Here is a 22,061-nt window from a genome sequence, read left to right as displayed (position 1 = left end):
ACCTAATATCCTATGTAACACGTAAGCACATAAATATATGAATAATCCTTTCTTATTCATTCATATAAAGGTTACAATAGTTGACCCAAGCGATTACAGACTATGACCTAATCTAGCAGGAAACACAAGTGTTACACAAATGGAAATAAAAAATGTTTGCAATGATTTGGTCTTCTCAAAAGCTCCAAGAAATCTCCCAAAATCGCTCATGATCGCCGAAGCTTGATCAAGAAACTGTTCCTCCTGAAAAAATGGCGACTTCCGTTTTTTACTAATTGCTCACGTGCCTAACTCAAGGGCATGCGTTTTTAGCAAGGCCATGCCTTTTTTCCCATGTGTTTTTAGCATGGCCATGTTTTTTGACCATGTGTTTTTAGCATGGCCGTGCCTTTTTTCTAAAACTCCAATAAGTCTTCAAATTTGGCTCCGTCTTTGGTCTAGCTTCACCACAAGTCACGTTGCTTAAACATGTGATAAAAAGGACAAGCACGACATGTGTCAGTGTAACACGACCCGTGTTTGAAATGTAGTCCTTTGCTATGATGATATGCAACGACTCAGGTTATGTCTTCATGTTTTTTTCCATGACATGACCAATTCCTTCTTCTATCCAGGCTTCAAGCTCACCTCCATAGTTCCAATGCTCCAAGCTCCATAATGCCTACAAAATTAATCAAAAATACTGAAATACCAGACATTCTGAATAAAACATGCAAGTGCCCAAATTATTATCTAAATGCAAGAATTATGAAGTAAAATGCAAAGAAAAGATAAAAATAGACGTGAAAAATAGGTGCATAAAATTCACATATCATTAACTTTTTCTACAAGCTAAGGCAATTAACAATCCCAAATACTCATATTTCCCAAGCCAAACATGACACGTAACAGTATCATACAATCAACGTGCAAGACCCCACCGGTCTAGCATACAGTGATGTGACAACCCGAAATTTCCATTATGAACAAACCATATCAAGCCAATAGAAGTTAGAACAGTTACAGTGAAATTCCAGACTTTGGGTATAAGTTTGAGTATTTCAGGTTTAGCACTTAAGGAGATATCAGGAGAGTGGATGCACTAGGGTTTTGTGGAACACTGTTATTCCAATACTTTATGATATTAGTGTTCATTCCGGGAATAAAATATTTTCTGCCAAGAATCTCAGGACTATATATAGAAATTTGAACCATATTCATTCATTAGTTGCATTTCCAACTAGAGAAAAGCCGAATTCTCTCTCACGGATCTTCGGGTTTTTATCCCAAATTGTGAGTACTTATATCTAGTTATATTATATAGCTTAGATTGTGTTTAATAACATCAAAATCATGTCAAAGCACTAAGATCTGTGAGTTTACCGCCCAAGAACACCTTGGGGAGTAAACTCCTTTTTAAGGGCCAAAAGAGTGCCCAATGTCCCTCTAAGCCTTGGAACTCAACCTAGGAACTACCAGGACATGTTTAGACCACAAAATCATTAAAAATCATAGGTTGAAAATGAGTTCACGGCCAAGGAAGTTCTTGGGCTGTGAACTCCATTTTAGGTTGCCAAAATGCCCTAAATGTCTTCATTGAGCCAAGAGACTAGCATAGTTTAGTTCCTTGTTAAATTAGGGACTTGAAAACACCACAAACACCCTCCCAAGGGAGATTACGACCGTAATCTCCAAGGGATATGGTCCCAGGGTCGTCAATTCCTCAAAGGAGTTAAAAGGAAGCCCTAAGACCCTAGTAAGCCTTGAAGCACATCACCACTTAAGTTGTAATAGCTTTTAGCTTCATTTAATGACCCTATACAGAGTTTACGGCCAGGATTTTACTCCCTTTGGGCCGTAAACTCCAACACACATGGTCATTTAACCATAAACTTCCATATGAGGTCTTACACTCCTTTGTTGCAATCCATTAGCCTCCTAGCACTTGACCAAAAGTGTTTTCCTCGCATTAGGATGTTTATACATGTTTATTTAGTGTTATAATCACTAATTGTTTATATACATATGTATTTATATGTAATTAGGACCATTGTGTGTGTCTAAAGTCTTCACTTGACACCTAGCAGTCCTACCTCTTCAGTTCATCCGTATCACCCACAACAGGTGAGTTCATACCCCTTAATCAACGTTTTAATTGTTTTTAAATGTTTTATGGGGGGATACAAGTAGAATCATGCTAGTTACTATATCAATCACGTATGATTAGTAAGCAACATTCAAATGATTGGCTACTCATTAGCCGTTTTACCAAATAGTTTACTTCAAATATTTTTCATAAACACTTTATGTCTTTAAAACTCCTTATTACACTGTACATTTTACTCTGTATGTTTCATTTCAAACTCATTTACAATTGTGTTTCAAACAAATGTTTCTTTATATTAAACTGTTTTATCAAATCCATGCCTTCAAACCGTTTTCTAGATTGACATCAAGTCAATCTTTTCTTAGATAATAATTATGTTCAAAGGTTTTACAAAACTTACTTTATGCTTTTATATTATAAATTGCATTCCTATATATGTATATTTATATAAGGAATGTTTAAAAGACTTAGGAAGGCTATCCACCCTATTTCCTTTTCGCGCTTGAGATGTGGTCTGGTGGGATATCGGGTACCCGTCCGAAGGTCGTTTATATATTAGTTATATATCATGTGTACATATATAGTGATAAAGGTTCTTCCAGTTAATTCAATACCCTTGGGTAGCAAGGGTATACGCCCATGTTCATACGTACCAGTTATATTACTAGTAAGCTACCATAGGGGTAGTTTAGGAAGATACTAGGACTATTACTAGAACGCGATATCATACAATGAGTCAGTTCATTCATGAGTCAATACTTGCTAGATAGAGAGAACGTACATTACAGCTAGTACACACAGTACATTACTATACATGCTAGATAGAGAGAAAACACACGTTACAGCTAGCACACGCAGAACATTACAGTACATCACAATACTATTACATAGATATGTTTTTACATGATTACGCTTACATGAGTACGTTTACATATATACGTTTACATGAGTGCGGTTACATATACTTTGATAGGACAGACATCACTAGGTGTTATAGCATAGAACAAGTTCAGGATCTAACTATACGGATGAATCGCAATGCATTGTGATAGTTATATCGGGTATACATGATCATAGTAATGTGGATGTTCAAGGCATGCATACATGCATGGGCGTGTAATGGTCTCAAAATCCCTTTGACAGGGGAGCGTTTAGCCTGGGATCTAGCCATCACATTATGCCTTATCCCTCAAATAAGGCAATAGGAGTATAGAGGCAGTCACTTATTACAAATACTACAGTACTTATGAGATTACCCTAGACTTAAGGTAATTAGTACGGTTGTAGTTCGACACTACAGCATAGTAGTATTTCATTTTCCCATTATATTCACTTCATGAACATTCACACGATGCATGGTAATGTAGAAACTATATTTTTGGTTAATGATAGTCGGATTTGGGAAAATACGCACTCTTACAAGAGACACACACGTACACTAGATGCCTTGGTAGAAGGATACGATTAGTAGGAAACATAGGGTTTCCTAGGATCATTCAAAACATTTTCATGCTTACAGTTCATATACAAACAATTTCTTACATATAAATTAATACACTAAAATACTTATGATCTCACCAGTTTCAAAGCTGATACTCGCTTTCAAAATTACTTGTATCCTTAGGTCATCAATAGACAGGTACTGATGCAAGGTTTAGAGAAGATGGAGCTAGTTCAAGACTCATCTTTCATTTTGATTTATGCTTTAGTGCTTATTATAATTTAACGGAACACACTTGTATAATAATTATATTATTAATGCAATGGATGATGTTGTTGCTTGTTTACTACTTTTCATTGTTGTGATACTTTATATATGTCGTCCTCCGCCCCAGAACGTTTCCGCCGTTCAATGGTTTTAGGGTGTGACAGATTGGTATCAGAGCATTGTTTATAGTGAATTAAGTATATCAACCCATAAAAGGTATACTAACTATAAATACATAAGGGATTAAAAATACTCTGTCCAAGAGTTTATACTTTAAATAATAAAATATTTAATTAAGTATATGTGCCTGCATTCATGCTAAAATCAGTGTCACTAGGACAGTACAAAATAATTACGATTGTTGGGCAACACAGGTGGACTTAGAGACATATGGTCAAAACTGGGAAGATATAGCCTGATTACCTATATTATTCGAGGGTTGACTAGCATGTGCCTAAGTGTAGTTGTGTGGTTGCAACAAGTCTAAAATCTTACCAACCCTACCATAATGAGAACAATAGAACAGAACATTAAACTTAAAATACTATAGGAGTATTTGGTGTTACTATAAGTACTTTATACTTGAGAACTAAAACGGGATTTTCATAACTAAGTTGATAGTTGCTAAGTGGATACACCAAGGCTATATGTAATTAGGATGGTATAGACTTAGAATCTGTGAAATTTTTTACTTTACCCCTATTTTGTGTGAATTTGGAGTTAATATCACTTATTCGAAGGTCTATCCTGTTTCGATTACATATAACTGGTATGCACTTCACAAATAGCGATGTAACTAATGAAGATTCTATAAATAATTATCTAGATAGTTTCGTCTAATAATTATTTTCTTACCCCAAATTCTCGCGTAGATAACATGGCTGGACTCGATCCCCACGACAACCAGTACCTTCCGAACGAAGTCATTGCTGGATGGTTTGGAGAAGAACCAAAGAATGATTATCCGATTCCTTTGAATGATCACCATGATGAAGACCTTTCGGATGGTGCTAACTCCGAACCCGAGGTTGAGAACCTACCCCAGACAGCTCCCGTTCCAATTCCTAACCCTCGTCCGACTTTTCATGGCCCGACGCCTCCATGGGTCGAATGTTTGGAAACATGGAGCGAAGATCAAGATCAACCTATGCCATTTAATGGAGACCGAAGCTTCTACAACGTAAATTAAGGGAGCACAACAGATAGAGTTCTACCAATCCTGATCCGTAGAGTTACCCAAAACGAAATTCAAGGCAGGACAGCTCTACGTCGGATCGTGGAAGTTGACACCAATGGAGGGATGCATATCCTTCGCACCAATAGCCTTGAACATGCTCGTGAGAGATCTGAGAGAAACCACGAAACCCTGCTGCAAGCACTAGCTGAAACCCGAGCCGGAGTCATTGAGCTCCGAGTACGTCAGAGGGTATACGAAAGATACCTGCTTGATATGGAACGTCAACTGGCTGAACTAAGAGTTCACCAGAGGGATTACCGTCACCAGCAATAGATGTTTTACTTTATTTTTCCTTGTTAAAAGGAATTGTTTTTTGTCTATGCCCGAAATGGCATTTTCTATGAAATTATCGTGTACTGTAAGTACTTTTGGTTTGGTCTTTATACTGTCAAGGACTATCTTCTCTGGATATGATGTAAGACCTTTTACAAGGTTATTTTCCCGAACTTTTACGTCATGAACATCAAAGATTTTAACAGTCGGCTAACTTCTGTGTCATTCTTCATTCAAGTACTTTTATCATACTTTCATTGGAGTCTATTTGAATTCATGATTTAGTCAAGTCATTGGACTATAGTAATTTAGCTCCAGAGACATCTCCAAGTCTCTTTTAATGGTTGGATCATGTTATTCACCAACCAACGATACCTCGACTTGAACGACAAGCGTCTTGAGACCATTCTACGAACTTACTTCCACTCAGTACTAGGACTGCATCATAGGGATGTAGGTCAAACCTCCGCCAACACACTTCCAATCCGTACTAAGACTGCATCCTAGGGATGTAGGTCAAACTTTCGAGAACATAGTCTTGCTCTTTACTTAGAAAATCGAAGTACATCTAGGGTCAACCAGAATCGCTCACAAAACCCTTATCTTTCGTGATACAGAATCATGTCGTCATCCGGAAACAATCAGTCGAACAACGAAACCCCTATCCTCCATATCGACGCCGCTACGTTACAAGCTGCAGTAGCAGCTGCTGTGATAACTTTCCTTATGCACATCAACTCAGGCAACACAAGCAAGACTGACAAAGGAGTCGAGAGTTCCGATGGTAATGCCAAACCGGGAAACCAACAAATGGCAACAATCATGGACTTGCAAAGCCGTAAGACCGAAAGGAAGAGACGATATCGTAAAGCCCTAAAGGAGCGCAAGAGAGCCCAAAGACTTGCCATGCCACAGCCACAAGTGGCAACTCCTGCAGAACGCTTTAAAAAGAAATCTTCAAGGTGGAGTAATGAGGAAGGCACTCGTGTCCACATAACACTGGCTAAACACCGCACTCCCGCCAACAATGCCAGTACTAGCCAGTCATGCCACCAATGCAGTGAGATAGGGCACTTCCAGAAGGAGTGCCCTATAACAAAGAACTCTGGCGCAGATGGGAAGATTCTCAGGATCACAGCTGCAGGAGAACCTGCTCCAGAACCCACGTTAATGTAATTTAGGCGTTTCGTTGTAACAGACTTATAAACTATCCGAAACTAGTGCACTTAGAGTCTTACATTTTGCGAGATCATGTCTGTATAGGGATGCTCGTGCTGCGTATACTTGTCTTTTGTAGTATACCTTATTAGCAGCAATATTCTTGTAGTAAGTCTAAAGTACTATAACTCTGTTCATGGTTGCACGGTTGTGTTTTTTCTGTAAGCGCCTTATATTCAAATCTAATGTCTTCAAGTTTCTGTATGATTCCGACATTATCATACGACTCGATTCAATTTGATCCTCATGAAAACAGCTTCATACGTAGATCTCTTTGTTAGTAAACGTCGTTTTAGCGAAGCCGTCATATCAGAACACCGAAGTACGCATGCATGGAGTACCTCATAGTTCTTTTCTTTTTCCGAAGAAATCCCCGAAGTACCACTTGTACAGTACGTCAAGTTCAATCCAAAGATCCATACGATTAATCTATCGCTAAAGAATGTATACATAGGGGCGATATGTAATCAAGGTTCTACAGGTTTAGAATTGATGATTCCGCTTTAACTTCTTTTTCCTCGATAGGATGTGAGCTTAAAGAAGAATCAGTTATTCGACTACCTTTTCAATCTGAATTATATACGACTCGTATACACGAGATTGTGATTATGAAACCATGTATGAATTCTAATATGCACTTCAGGACGGAGAACTGCCCAAGACTACGAGTAATCACAACATCATGTGAACAAACTTAGAACCCAGTACGAATTCTGTAAACAGATTTCCCTACAGTCTAAACACCTACGGAGATACGAGAACAGCCCGGATAACTTAGCGAACTACACAGAAATAGAATTATAAGACTAGGCTTCTCACCCTGGAGAACCCCGGTCATATTTTTCTAAAGATCGACGGATTTCATTGTATGTACCTCGGCTATCGAGGACTCCATCAAGATTTTCCATTAGAAATCGTTATCTCTGCCTCGCATAAATGATTTGGTTGAGCAAATGCAAGGAAAGAATTACTTTCAGAAATGGATCTGATATCCGAATATCACCAGTTCGAGTGTTAGGGAAGGATGTCCGGAAGACTACCTTCCGAACTCGATGTGGACACTTCGAGTCCGTAGTGATACCCCTCGGATAGGACCAATATGCCCATAGTATTCATGAGCTAAATGAGTAGGGTACGTCTTTCTTAATTGGATCAGTTCGTCATTACTCCATGTAACGACTTACTTATCTACCCTCGTAGTAAGAAGAAAACCATGGGAACATTACCTTCAGAGGTACTTTTCGCGAAGTTCCCTAGGCATGAGTTTTGAAATTGAAGAGTCAAATTTCTATGACACACTGTTAGTGATGTGGGAAATTTTGAGTACTCTTACAATTTGTCAAAACCGTTGAGAATTTGTCGAAACCAGAGACACCGACAGTCATTCGCCAAATTCTAGGTCTTACTGACCTACTATCATAGGCCATTCAGAACTCCTCTCAAATTACAAAAACCCTTACGACCTTGACCCAGCAAGGGGTGGCCCTTGACTGGGAGGTTGAGCAAGAAAAAGAAACCTTGGAAATTCCAAGTGAGAGACCAAGTTCTTTAGAAAGTCTCACTCTGGGAACGGCTTAATACGCTTCGTAAAGCGTGGAAAGCTAAATCCAAGATAGATAGGACCTCCGAGATTCTTACCAGAATCGGTCCTGTATCTCGCAGACTAGATCTACTCCGCGAACTCAGTAACGTACATTCTACTCTTCGCGTCTTGATTGTGAAACCATACCTTTCCGTTAGGACTCTCGTTATTCCACTAGACGAGATCGAGATTAACGAGATCCTCGCCTTTGTATTAGAACCGTAGTGACCCTCGACCGAGAGGTCAAGCGGACGAAGCAACGTCGTCGCCCATTAGCGAAGGTTCGTTGGGATACCAACCGAGGAACCAATTTCACATATTTGCGCTAGAACCAATCGATTAGGAAGTTTCCACCTCACGACTCGATCATTCATAACTACTTCCTTATCTAAATTATAATTTCGGGACAAAATTCCCTTTAACAGGGGGATGATGTGACAACCCAAAATTTCCATTATGAACAAACCATATCAAGCCAATAGAAGTTAGAACAGTTACAGTGAAATTCCAGACTTTGGGTATAAGTTTGAGTATTTCAAGTTTAGCACTTAAGGAGATATCAGGAGAGTGGATGCACTAGGGTTTTGTGCAACACTGTTATTCCAATACTTTATGATATGGGTGTAAACGAGCCGAGTCGAGCCCGAGCCTGACAAAGCTCGAGCTCGGTTCGTTTAATTTGAGGAAGCTCGAGCTCGATTCGAGCCTTAAAATGAAGCTCGAGCTCGGCTCATGAATAATTTAGTGGGCTCGCGAGCCTAATCGAGCCTAAACGAGCCTATGTGTGTGTGTATGTATATATATATATATATATATATATATATATATATATATATATGTGTGTGTGTGTGTGTATGTATGTGTGCTTGTGTGTATATATATATATATATATATATATATATATATATATAGAGAGAGAGAGAGAGAGAGAGAGGCTCGTTTAAGCTCGTTTAGGCTCGCGAGCCCATTAATTGAAGCTCGGCTCGAGCTCATTTAATAAACGAGCCTCATATTTAGGCTCGAGCTCGGCTCGGGCTCGTTTAATTCGATCTCGAGTCGAGCTTTTAACGAGTCGATCCCGAGTAGCTCACGAATAGCTCGGCTCACTTACACCCCTACTCTATGATAATAGAGTTCATTCCGGGAATAAAATATTTTCTGCCAAAAATCTCAGGACTATATATAGAAATCTGAACCATATTCATTCATTAGTTGCATTTCCAACTAGAGAAAAGCCAAACTCTCTCTCACGGATCTTCGGGTTTTTATCCCAAATTGTGAGTACTTCTATATAGTTATATTATATAGCTTAGATTGTGTTTAATAACATCAAAATCATGTCAAAACACTAAGATTTGTGAGTTTACCGCCCAAGAACACCTTGGGGAGTAAACTCCTTTTTAAGGGCCAAAAGAGTGCCTAATGTCCCTCTAAGCCTTGGAACTCAACCTAGGAACTACCAGGACATGTTTAGACCACAAAATCATTAAAAATCATAGGTTGAAAATGAGTTCACGGCCAACGAAGTTCTTGGGCCGTGAACTCCATTTTAGGTTGCCAAAATGCCCTAAATGTCTTCATTGAGCCAAGAGACTAGCATAGTTTAGTTCCTAGTTAAATTAGGGACTTGAAAACACCACAAACACCCTCCCAAGGGAGATTATGGCCGTAATCTCCAAGGGATATGGTCCCAGGGCCGTGAACTCCTCAAAGGAGTTAAAAGGAAGCCCTAAGACCCTAGTAAGCCTTGAAGCACATCACCACTTAAGTTGTAATAGCTTTTAGCTTCATTTAATGACCCTATACAGAGTTTACGGCCAGGATTTTACTCCCTTTGGGCCGTAAACTCCAACACACATGGTCATTTAACCATAAACTTCCATATGAGGTCTTACACTCCTTTTTTGCAATCCATTAGCCTCCTAGCACTTGACCAAAAGTGTTTTCCTCGCATTAGGATGTTTATACATGTTTAGTTAGTGTTATAATCACTAATTGTTTATATACATATGTCTTCATATGTAATTAGGACCATTGTGTGTGTCTAAAGTCTTCACTTGACACCTAGCAGTCCTACCTCTTCAGTTCATCCGTATCACCCACAACAGGTGAGTTCATACCCCTTAATCAACGTTTTAATTGTTTTTAAATGTTTTATGGGGGGATACAAGTAGAATCATGCTAGTTACTATATCAATCACGTATGATTAGTAAGCAACATTCAAATGATTGGCTACTCATTAGCCGTTTTACCAAATAGTTTACTTCAAATATTTTTCATAAACACTTTATGTCTTTAAAACTCCTTATTACACTGTACATTTTACTCTGTATGTTTCATTTCAAACTCATTTACAATTGTGTTTCAAACAAATGTTTCTTTATATTAAACTGTTTTATCAAATCCATGCCTTCAAACCGTTTTCTAGATTGACATCAAGTCAATCTTTTCTTAGATAATAATTATGTTCAAAGGTTTTACAAAACTTACTTTATGCTTTTATATTATAAATTGCATTCCTATATATGTATATTTATATATGGAATGTTTAAAAGACTTAGGAAGGCTATCCACCCTATTTCCTTTTCGCGCTTGAGATGTGGTCTGGTGGGATATCGGGTACCCGTCCGAAGGTCGTTTAAATATTAGTTATATATCATGTGTACATATATAGTCATAAAGGTTCTTCTAGTTCATTCAATACCCTTGGGTAGCAAGGGTATACTCCCATGTTCATATGTAGCAGTTATATTACTAGTAAGCTACCATAGGGGTAGTTTAGGAAGATACTAGGACTATTACTAGAACGCGATATCATACAATGAGTCAATTCATTCATGAGTCAATACTTGCTAGATAGAGAGAACATACATTATAGTTAGTACACACAGTACATTACTATACATGCTAGATAGAGAGAGAACACACGTTACAGCTAGCACACACAGAACATTACAGTACATTACAATACTATTACATAGATATGTTTTTACATGATTACGCTTACATGAGTACGTTTACATGTATACGTTTACATGAGTGCGGTTACATATACTTTGATAGGACAAAAATCACTAGGTGCTATAGCATAGAACAAGTTCAGGATCTAACAATACCGATGAATCGCAACACATTGTGATAGTTATATCGGGTATACATGATCATAGTAATGTGGATGTTCACGGCATGCATACATGCATGGGTGTGTAATGGTCTCAAAATCCCTTTGACAGGGGAGCGTTTAGCCTGGGATCTAGCCATCACATTATGCCTTATCCCTCAAATAAGGCAATAGGAGTATAGAGGCAGTTACTTATTACAAATACTGCAGTACTTACGAGATTACCCTAGACTTAAGGTAATTAGTACGGTTGTAGTTCGACACTACACCATAGTAGTATTTCATTTTCCCATTATATTCACATCGTGCACATTCACACGATGCATGGTAATGTAGAAACTATATTTTTGGTTAATGATAGTCGGATTTGGGAAAATACACACTCTTACAAGAGACACACACATAGACACTAGATGCCTTGGTAGAAGGATACGATTAGTAGGAAACATAAGGTTTCCTAGGATCATTCAAAACATTTTCATACTTACAGTTCATATACAAACAATTTCTTACATATAAATTAAGACACTAAAATACTTATGATCTCACAAGCTTCAAAGTTGATACCCACTTTCAAAATTACTTGTATCCTCAGGTCATCAATAGACAGGTACTGATGCAAGGTTTAGAGAAGATGGAGCTCGTTCAAGACTCATCTTTCATTTTGATTTATGCTTTAGTGTATATTATAATTTAATAGAACACACTTGTATAATAATTATATTATTAATGCAATGGATGATGTTGTTGCTTGTTTACTACTTTTCATTGTTTTGATACTGTGCATGACATCCTCCGCCCCAGAACGTTTCCGCCGTTCAATGGTTTTGGGGTGTGACAAGTGACACCAAGTATCATATACTACTAATGCATAATGTCATACTCCTAAACCAGGATGACGGAAACGTCCGGGGGTGGATGACTATCATGCATTGTATCATAACATAATGAATAATAGTGATCTAGCAAACACAACCATCATAAATATAATTGAAATTTTTTCATTGTTGTAAGAGTTGGATGTTTCAAAATCAATTACAATATGATGATAAAAAGATTTGTTCAACGCCTTAGCGTCCCATCCTCAATAGTTTGTAGTTATCTGATTTAGTGATTTGTGAGAATAGAAGTAATTTTGAAAAGTGTCATTAATTAAGTTGGTGAGTTCATAAGAGTTTGTATGAAGAATTGTAAACCTTTCCTTGTAAAATGATAGTGTTCGTTTCCAGAAAATCCAATATTTTCCTTAAAATGAATTGTAGTCTTAGAAACCTTAAGACCGAAATGTACAAGTATTTCCATACTTAAAATAGTAATATGAAGTTTTAATTTTATTTATGTTTCCCTGTAAACTAAATGTATCGTTGTTTCCCCATGTGAGTTATTATAACCGTGCTAAAGACATAGATGGCCTGTTATGATGTTCTTCAGGCGTCGGAATGTTAGACATTTGTCACCCCAAACCTATAGGCCTAGTTTTTGCAAGCAGATTAGGTGTAGGATTGTCAGTCTCGTATAGATCTATACACAAGTATCATGCTCTCTTACGGGAGATTCTTGTTATAATACAAGATTTTTATAGGTACACTGATAGGTAGGATGAAGACTTTTACTCATAAAAATTAATTCAACGAGTTTACGTTTTTTTTTTTGTAATGAAAACCTTCGGATGTGTAATTATCACTTTTCCATGATAATAAATAGTATAAAATAATTATATATATATAACTTTATATAATTATCCACTTTGCTCAACATGTTACAATAGTGTTAATGATCCATAAACTATACTTATATAGTTTATTATAATATTTGATTTTTGTACCTATATATACATATATAAAGGCTAGCATGCTTAGATATTCATAAATAACAAGTATTTTACACCTAACACAAAATATGTGAGTCCTTAGTATGAAAATGACTATTTTTCTAGTTTTTGACTTTTAACGTCACAAATGGAAGATATTAAAATATAGTTATGTAAAACTTACTTTTACCTTTTTGTGATTTTTATGTTAAGTTAACTTTATATGTTTTAAACAACATATTTTTGGTCAAAACCCACAAAAATTGTGCCATAACCTAGTTATGACCGTTTTTTTAGAAAACCCATTTTTGCATAAAATGATACATTTTGAAGTATTTTTTTTGTAAAACTAAATCTTTTGTATTTTTGACTAGTTTCAAGACAAGTGTTCAAAATAATATATTTTGGTTTATATCACACAAAAGTGGTGTAATAGCTTGGTTATAGCAATTTTTGCTAGAATAATCATATTATGATCATAAAAACCCTAGTTTTTATAGTTTTGTGTTTATAACTTTTTCATAAAAACATATAGCATGTTTATACTTGTTTTTCATAGTTTTGTATTTTAAAAATACTTTTACCTCTAAATGTTCATAAAGGTTAGTAATAATATTATTTCATGTATTTAACACTTTTACAAAACATGTAAGTAACCATGCATAACAACTTGTATATTTATACACATTTACTTGTATTCTCCCCCAAAAACTTAGAAACCTCGAAAATGAAAGGGTATGAACTCACCTTATGTGCGTTTTATTGATGAATGAAAGGTTGAAGATGGAAAGTTTCAAGTCAAGAACACTTTGAATATTTAACGATCCTATGAATAGTAACACATGATAATGTGCGTAAATGGATTCTAACTAATGTGAATGTGTGTAGAATCACTAGAATATGAAGGAAGTACTTACCAAAAGTTCAAGAACCAACTTTGAAGAAATTTGCTAGGGAGAATGAGAGATTTTCTTGGAGAAGAAGAACAAAATGGAGAAAATGGTGAAGGGAAAAGGCCTTTCGGCTGACAGTGTTACAACCCGTTATTTTCAAGTTAATAAAAGTCAAACCCTTTAAATAAAATTTCAAGTTTTATTTATTTCATTAAGTTTGTAAGGGTTAATATATGATTTAAATTATATAAACTGCAACCCCCCCCCCCCCCCCCCCCCCCCCCGAAAATAGATTTCAGCCGAAAACCCCTTTCCGTCAGAGAACCCTCTCGATATATATGTTTTCGCTCGATAACATAGTCATTTTCTCACTTTTCCAACCTAAAACATACTCATTTTACTCTCAAATATCATCCAAGAACCTTCATATCTTAAAGAGAAAACCTTCATATATTCATAATTTTCACCAAGAACACCAAGAACAATCTTCACATCTTCAAGCTGACCGAAAACCACTAGGCCAAAATCCTTCCTGAACGAGAACCTTTCCTGGACCGAAGATTGATTTCGGTTAATACCGAAATCAAGGGATTTCGGTGAAGGCTAAACCGAAAAACCTATCAACACTCCAAAATAATTATCAGTAATTTTTGTGAGTAATCCTTACATAAAATAAGTGTTGTTGAACACTTTAATTATTTATTTCTCTAATTTAAATATAATTACGTGTTAAATATTATTAGGATACCGTTATTTCCACGTACGCTAGCCTGAGGATCATTACTAAAATTTCGCTATCCAAATACGAACACGCACTAGAGGTGAGTTCATACCCCTACGTTTTCACTATTTTTCACTTTTTTAGGGGGGGGGGGGGGATACAAGTTAAACACAAGGACTCTTTTGTTAATATTCAAACCGATTTATCGCAAAAATTATCAAAACATATATATATATATATATATATATATATATATATATATATATATATATATTAGTATGTCGAGCAAAAAGGGTATTTATCACAGAATCTCTTACTACCGCTCCTTTTATACACTGTTAAATTGCAAGTGCTTCAGTTCATTACAAGACATATATTTAAACTATAGTTGGTATAGTCTGCGAACCATTATGCTGCTTTGCTAAGTTCAATAAACAAACCAAAAACATACATTCAAACTATAATAGGTATAGTTTGGGGGAAACACTACACTATTTTACAAGTTCAAGAATACTATACAGAACAAGTATATAAACTATAATAGGTATAGTTTATAGAACACTACTCTATTTCACTAATTCAAGGATTCGATACTAAAATAATTATTTAAGTATAGTTATTTTACATTACAAAGTACACTACTATAAGGTAATACATACAATTTCAGGTACAAGAGAACATCGCTACACTACACATAAACTAGTTAATATAGGATTGTGAGACACCACATCATTCTATCCACTAGGGTACATGTTCAAGTCCTATAAATTATAACCGGAGTCTCCTGGAGGGAAAGCGTGAATTTGTATATAGATCTATATCGGACTGAAAATCCCGCACCTGATTTGCTTGCAACAGCTAGGCTGGCAGGCCTGGGGTGACAAATGTCATTACATTCTCGCCTGAAGAACGTCATAGATGCTACTAGTCATTTTAGCATGGTTATATGAAACTTACAATAATATCAACTAAAACATTTGTTTATGGGATCTACACTACCACAAAGGTTTTATTTTAAATAATAAAACTATACTACACTATTTTACACTACAGCTGGTGGATTCCAGACATTCATACAAGAAGGTTTTCATACAAACACTACTACAATATACTACTTTTCTATTATAGAGTATACTAGTAAGATATACAATTTCAAGAACATTCTTGATATAGTTTTATTTATTAATAAGACTACGAATTACTATTTCAGAGTACAGTAACAAACATACACTTTGGTCTTAGGGTCTAAGACTACATTTCATTTACTAAAGAAAATATTGGATTTTTTGGAAGTACACTATAACATTTTCAAAGAAGAGGGACAAGATTTCCATCTAAAAAATATACTTATGAACTCACCAACTTAAATATTGATACACTTTCAAATTCATTTGTATTCTTAGGGAAACAATAGATAGGTACACCCACATGATTTTAAGAAGACGAAGCTTTTTTTTAGAGTCACATCTTTTATACTTTTGCTATACACTTTTGATGTCATACAAACTATGTTATGAACAGATGTAAAAACTATGCTTTATTAATGTAATGGTTGTGTTTGGTTTAATTACTATTATGCAATTGTTGTGATACTATACATGAGGTCCTCCGCCCCTAAACATTCCGCTGTTCCGGTTTGGGGGTGTGACAAATTGGTATCAGAGCATTGTTTATAGTGAACTAAGTATATCAAACCTTACAAGATTTACAATTATAACTAAAAGTATACTTTTAAAATACACGTATTTAACAAGAAGTATACGAATATGCATACATACCAGAAACAGTATCACAGTAAGAACTACATAAAAGTATTTGGATGCGTTGGACACTATAGTTAAACCTGGATAACTATGTAATCATATTTGGGATAAATATAGCATGATCAACTATATTTACTCGAGATACGACCAACATGTGTTTGGGAGTGACCGTGGTGTTGCAACAAGTCTAAAACTTACCAACACTATATACAAAGGAAACACTAGAACCATACATAAAGTTAAAATACTATAGGAGTATTTTATGACACTATAGCACTATACATATTTGTTACAAGTATTACTAATTCTCACGATTGAAATTTTTGCGATTATTTGCTTATTTTAGTAAACCTCTACTGTAAATCGCTGATAGAACACTATAAAAGTTAGGTTATGATGCGTTTAGGACTAAGATATAACTTGTTCAATATCACCTGACTCATGACCACTATAGAGGACTTATCGTCATTTCATCTTGAATCTTTTTAGAAAAAGATGCCTCCAAATAAGTCCAACAGGAAGAAAAACAACCCTCCAACGAATCCACCACAACTGCTACCTCCTCAGTACGATCATGTTGTCTTCCAAGCAGCAGTAACTACCGCCGTGGCAGCCGTCATGATGCAGATCAATGCAAGCAGCACTAGTGGGGCTGGTAGTGGTGCCAACCTATCTAACCATAGGGATAGTCATGGACATCCAAGGGAGTGTTCATACAAGGACTTCACGAACACTAAACCCAAATCCTTCGACGCCACTGGAGGTGTCATTGCTTTAACACATTGATTCAAGAAGAGCGAATCAATATTCGAAATATGTGTGTGCCCCAAGTCTAGCAAAGTGAAATTTCCAGCATGCACTTTCACATACAGAGCCCTCACTTGGTGGAATAACCAAGTCAAGTCATTGACTCTCCTAATAGCCAATGCTATGAGTTGGGATGATTTAAAGGAATTTATGCTAGCAGAATACTACCTGAGGGGCGAGATGCAAAAACTAGAGCAGGAGCTCTGAAATCTAAAGATGAAGGACTACGATATCGCTGCTTACACCGCTAGGTTCAGTGACCTGGCTCTTCTATGTCCCGAGATGGCCACCCCAGAGAGTAAAAAAGTGGAAAGGTACATTTGGGGATTAACACCCCCGACTCAAGGAAATGTCTTAGCTGCCAATCCATTTACTTTTGACAGTGCCAAGCGTCTGGCCTAGACCCTAGTGGATCACGAAGATCGCCATGACTCTATGACAGTTATTCCCGAGCAACCCAAAGAGAGTGAAAACAAAAAGAAGTTCTAGAATAAACGAAAGGGCTAATCTTCGCAGGAGCCCTCAAAGAGACATCAAACTGTGGTAGTCCACGCTACTACTATTCCTGCTATTGTTCCTACTACTCAAGCACCTCCCAGTCGATACGCTGGGAACCTTCCGAAGTGTAGCAAATGTAACTTCCACCATTACGGACCTTGTTGTGAGATGCAATGCACTAACTGCAACAGTAAGGGGCATATAACCCGTTTCTGTAAGACGATAGTACAACCAACCAATCAGGCCCCTAGCGGAGGAGTAAGTCAGGCTTGCTATGGGTGTGGTGAAACAGGGCACTACAAGAGGGATTGCCCAAAAGCAAGGAATGTTGGTAGTGCAGGAAGAGTGTTAGCAATGGGCCAGGAGGAGGCAATAATGAATCCCACAGTAGTGTAAGTGCATAAAGGTGGCTTGTTTATGATGGGGGAACATTGCATTTACTAGTGACTTTTTATAAAAAAAAAGTCAACCCTTTATAAATTCTTGATATTTTTATAAAAATGGTGGTGTTTTATAAAATAAATATGGTATAAAGGATGTATAAAATATTTAATTTGAATTATAAAAATTCAAATTATTATAAAAATTCAAATTATTATAAAAATCATTATTATCAAAATAATAATATGTTACATGAAAGTTAGGTTGAATTTCCACATTTCGTTTCGTTAAAAAGTTGTGTTTAGCCGGGTATAGACTTTGTCGTATTTGGTGAAGAATTCACCAAAGTTTGTGTTTGTAGCCTTTGCTATGATCTTGCCGATTGTGTTAGGTTTATGAACTCTACTACATTGTGTTACAAATATTATTTATTCCCAAATACTATATAGTTGAATTATCGAGTTGTAACGTTAGTAACCCTAATTAGGGTTTATATTTGATAATTAGTAAAAAGAGAGGTACTTTGTATTAATACCTGTAAGTTGTACATTTGAATGAAAGGTTATAGATGGAAAGTTTCAAGTCAAGAACACTTGAAGAACACTTTGAAGATATGAAGATCCTATGAATAGTAATACATGATACAGTGTGTAAATGAATTGAAACTAGTATAAATGTGTGTAGAATCACTAGAACATGATGGAAGTACTTACCAAAAGTTCAAGAACCAACTTGGAAGGAATTTGTTAGGGAGAATGAGAGCTTTTCTTGGAGAAGAAGAACAAAATGGAGAAAATGGTGAAGGGAAAAGGCCTTTCGGCCGAGAGTAAAAGGAGAGAGAGGGAAAGGAGGGTGGGGGTGGATAGGGTGGGTTATGGTGGGTGGTATGGGGGGACAAATATTAGTCTAAAGGTGTACCACTCTAAGGTTAGTATAAGTACATAAAGGTGGCTTGTTTGTGATGGGGGAACATTGTATCTACTAGTGACTTTTTATAAAAAAAATCAACATATTATAAATTATTGGTATTTTTATCTAAATGATGGTGTTTTATAAAATAATTATGGTATAAAGGATGTATAAAATATTTAATTTGAATTATAAAAAATTCAAATTATTATAACAAGCATTATTATCACAATAATAATATGTTACATGAAAGTTAGCTTGAATTTCCAAATTTCGTTTCGTCAAAATTTGTGTTTAGCCGGGCATAGACTTTGTCGTATTTGGTGACGAATTCACCAAAAGTTTGTGTTTGTAGCCTTTGTTATAATGTTTGCCAGTAGTGTTATGTTTATGAACTCTGTTACATTGTGTTACAAATATTATTTATCCCCAAATAATATATAGTTGAATTATCGAGTTATTATGTTACTAACCCTAGTTAGGGTTTATATTTGATAAAAAGAGAGGTACTTTGTATTAATACCTGTAAGGTGTACATTAGGAATATTAGGAAACATAGCATTTATCCTAAAATCCTAATACTAGTCGAGTTGACTTGGGTGACTTGGTTGACTTGTTGACTTTATTTGACCCAAAATTGATAGTTGTTACAGATAACTATGAATCATCCTATATAACTAGCATAATCGTACTCTAACAGTACCTCTATTCTATCATACAAATGTAATATAATAGGATACGTGACATAGTGAGAAATTCACCTGAATCGCAGAAACGGAGAAACACTGCTATACTCTCAACTCCTCACACTGATGAGACCCACGAACCAACTATCACCAAGTAAAGATCAAAACATTAGAGTGGGTAGGTTGAATTCTCTCCCAGAAAACTACACCCATACCACTAACTCTACTTATATCATTTCTAGATAATACATATATTGTACTTTATTTATACTTTTACTTCATAACATTCGTGTATTATCATGTTGTACACACACACACCTTCTCTTATTGATTAAATAAGCATTAAACCACATAAATATTATACATCTTATTATACATATATTAGGGTATGTATGATTCAAACATATTCTTGGGTTTACACACACACCAAACACACACATAACTCTAAACATAGTTTATTCTTTATTTCAAGCACTCACATCCAACAAAACTTATGACACATGATGTGGGTTGTGTTTTAACCACAAAACTTAATTCAAAATAAGATATCATGTACCAAAAACATTCAAAAACTATAGCTCTTCGGTTTGTGAGTTTTTCGGGACAAAAATCGAGTATAAAGATGTTGTTTTCTTAGTTCTAAGCATAAAGATAAAACCAAATGAGTTAAGGGATCCAAATAATAGTTATAGTAACCTTAAACAAGATTAGAAAAGGATCAAACTCATTTATTAGAAAATATATCCCAAAATGTGTGTATATGAAGTTTTTCAAGTGTAAGAGGCTACGTTCTTGATTCTAACTAAACACACATGATCTTAAGTGTTAAAGAACATAAAAGACATCATTTGAGACAACTAAAAAGATTTAAAACCCACTAAACTTGAAAACAAGGTTTTAAAAATAGGAAAACTCGTAATATGTTCGGTATTGGGAGTTCACATGCATTTTTTGATGTTATTTCTTTGGTTCTAGCAGCTTACATGTGATCTGAAGTGTTAAGGGACTTAGAAATTATCATTAGCAAGATATTGAGTGGGTTTAGAACCACTAAAACCGACAGCAAGGCTTCTACAAACCAAAAACCCACAAGATGCATTTTTCCGGTGGATGGGGAGTTGTCGGAGGCTGTTCCAACCTCCACAGCACCGACGCAGACTCATAAGACCATTAAGGACGGAGTGAAGACAGATTCGTACCGCAGAGGTGGCTTGGTCGAGTTGCATAGCCGATATACCTTCCCCAAAACCCTACACATCACAATCCTTACACTTTATTTCACTCATGGGATTTTCTATGCTAGGAATAGGAGATGACCGATTATAATTCAATGGAGGATGTTGGTGTTAATCCAAACCATGTCAAATCCATGTCTTTTATTCAGGGGCATTTTAGTCTTTTGTTAGAAGTTTGAATAAGTAAAGGTCATGTTGGCCATGTTTTTGTAGATTTTTAGAATAGGTTATACAGGGTTAGTTAGCTACTGATTTGTTGCTTTGACTAGGTAGACGTGGCTTTTCAATCCTCTCTCTCTATATATATATATATATATATATATATATATATATATATATATATTGTATGTTGTTGTATTGAATGAGATAAAGAAAAAAAGAGTTTAGAAAGATGTAGTCCTACGTATGTTTTGGGTTTGTTCATAGGTGCTGATTCCAACAATTGGTATCAGAGCACCTAGGTTCAAACCTGGTTCTCAGCAAAAGGAGAGTATGAAAGCAAGAAGTTTGGTGATATGAGGATCGATTGATCTGTAGCAAGAAAGTAAGCAGTAAGCAATAAGAAAGACCACTGCACAACAACAAATTAGAAAGAAGAAAGAAGAATGAAGAGAAAAGAAAGAAGAAAGACAGAAAGGTAGAAAGAAGAAAGAAGGACAAGAAGAAAGAAGAAAGTAGAAAGAAGAAATAAGAAATAAGAAATAAGAAAGAAACGCAAAAAGGAGGATTGAATCAGGGTGGTTCTTGGCTGTGGTGTGTTCTGGCTCTGCTATGGAGTTAATGACTCACAGTAGTGTTGACAGATGAAGGTCCCGCTGTGATGGTTTTATCCCGAAGATAGCAAGCAGGTGGAAAGGAAGAAAGTAAGCAACAAGAATGAAAGCAAGCAGCAAGAACGATCTGTTTTGATCGAGGAAGAAAGAAAGAAGTAAGACCGAATGAGAAGCTTTAAGACCGGGTGACTCCTAGACCGAAGGCCACCAAAGACCGAATGAGGTAAATGAGACCGATGGTTTACCTGAGAAAGAGACCGAGAGAAAGAAAGAAGTTGGGAAGGAACCAGTTTGGATTAAAGGGGAGAATGTTGGTGTTAATCCAAACCATGTATAAGCCATGTCTTTTATTCAGGGGC

The 22,061-nt window shown here is 36.1% G+C and overlaps 1 long non-coding RNA gene across 1 annotated transcript; it reads right to left on the bottom strand.

Annotated features, from left to right (window-relative positions):
• Positions 1-149: 149 nt before the first annotated feature.
• On the bottom strand, positions 150-21,009 carry LOC145039207 (uncharacterized). Its single transcript, XR_013679790.1, has 3 exons — positions 20,894-21,009; positions 19,770-19,838; positions 150-661 (listed from the first exon to the last, which is right to left on the bottom strand). It is a non-coding gene; the product is annotated as an uncharacterized LOC145039207 (long non-coding RNA).
• Positions 21,010-22,061: the final 1,052 nt, after the last annotated feature.

Source organism: Lactuca saligna, chromosome 4, assembly GCF_052625555.1.
Source record: "Lactuca saligna cultivar CGN05327 chromosome 4, ASM5262555v1, whole genome shotgun sequence".
Taxonomy (NCBI): Eukaryota; Viridiplantae; Streptophyta; class Magnoliopsida; order Asterales; family Asteraceae; genus Lactuca; species Lactuca saligna.
This window is presented reverse-complemented; position numbering and strand designations above follow the sequence as displayed.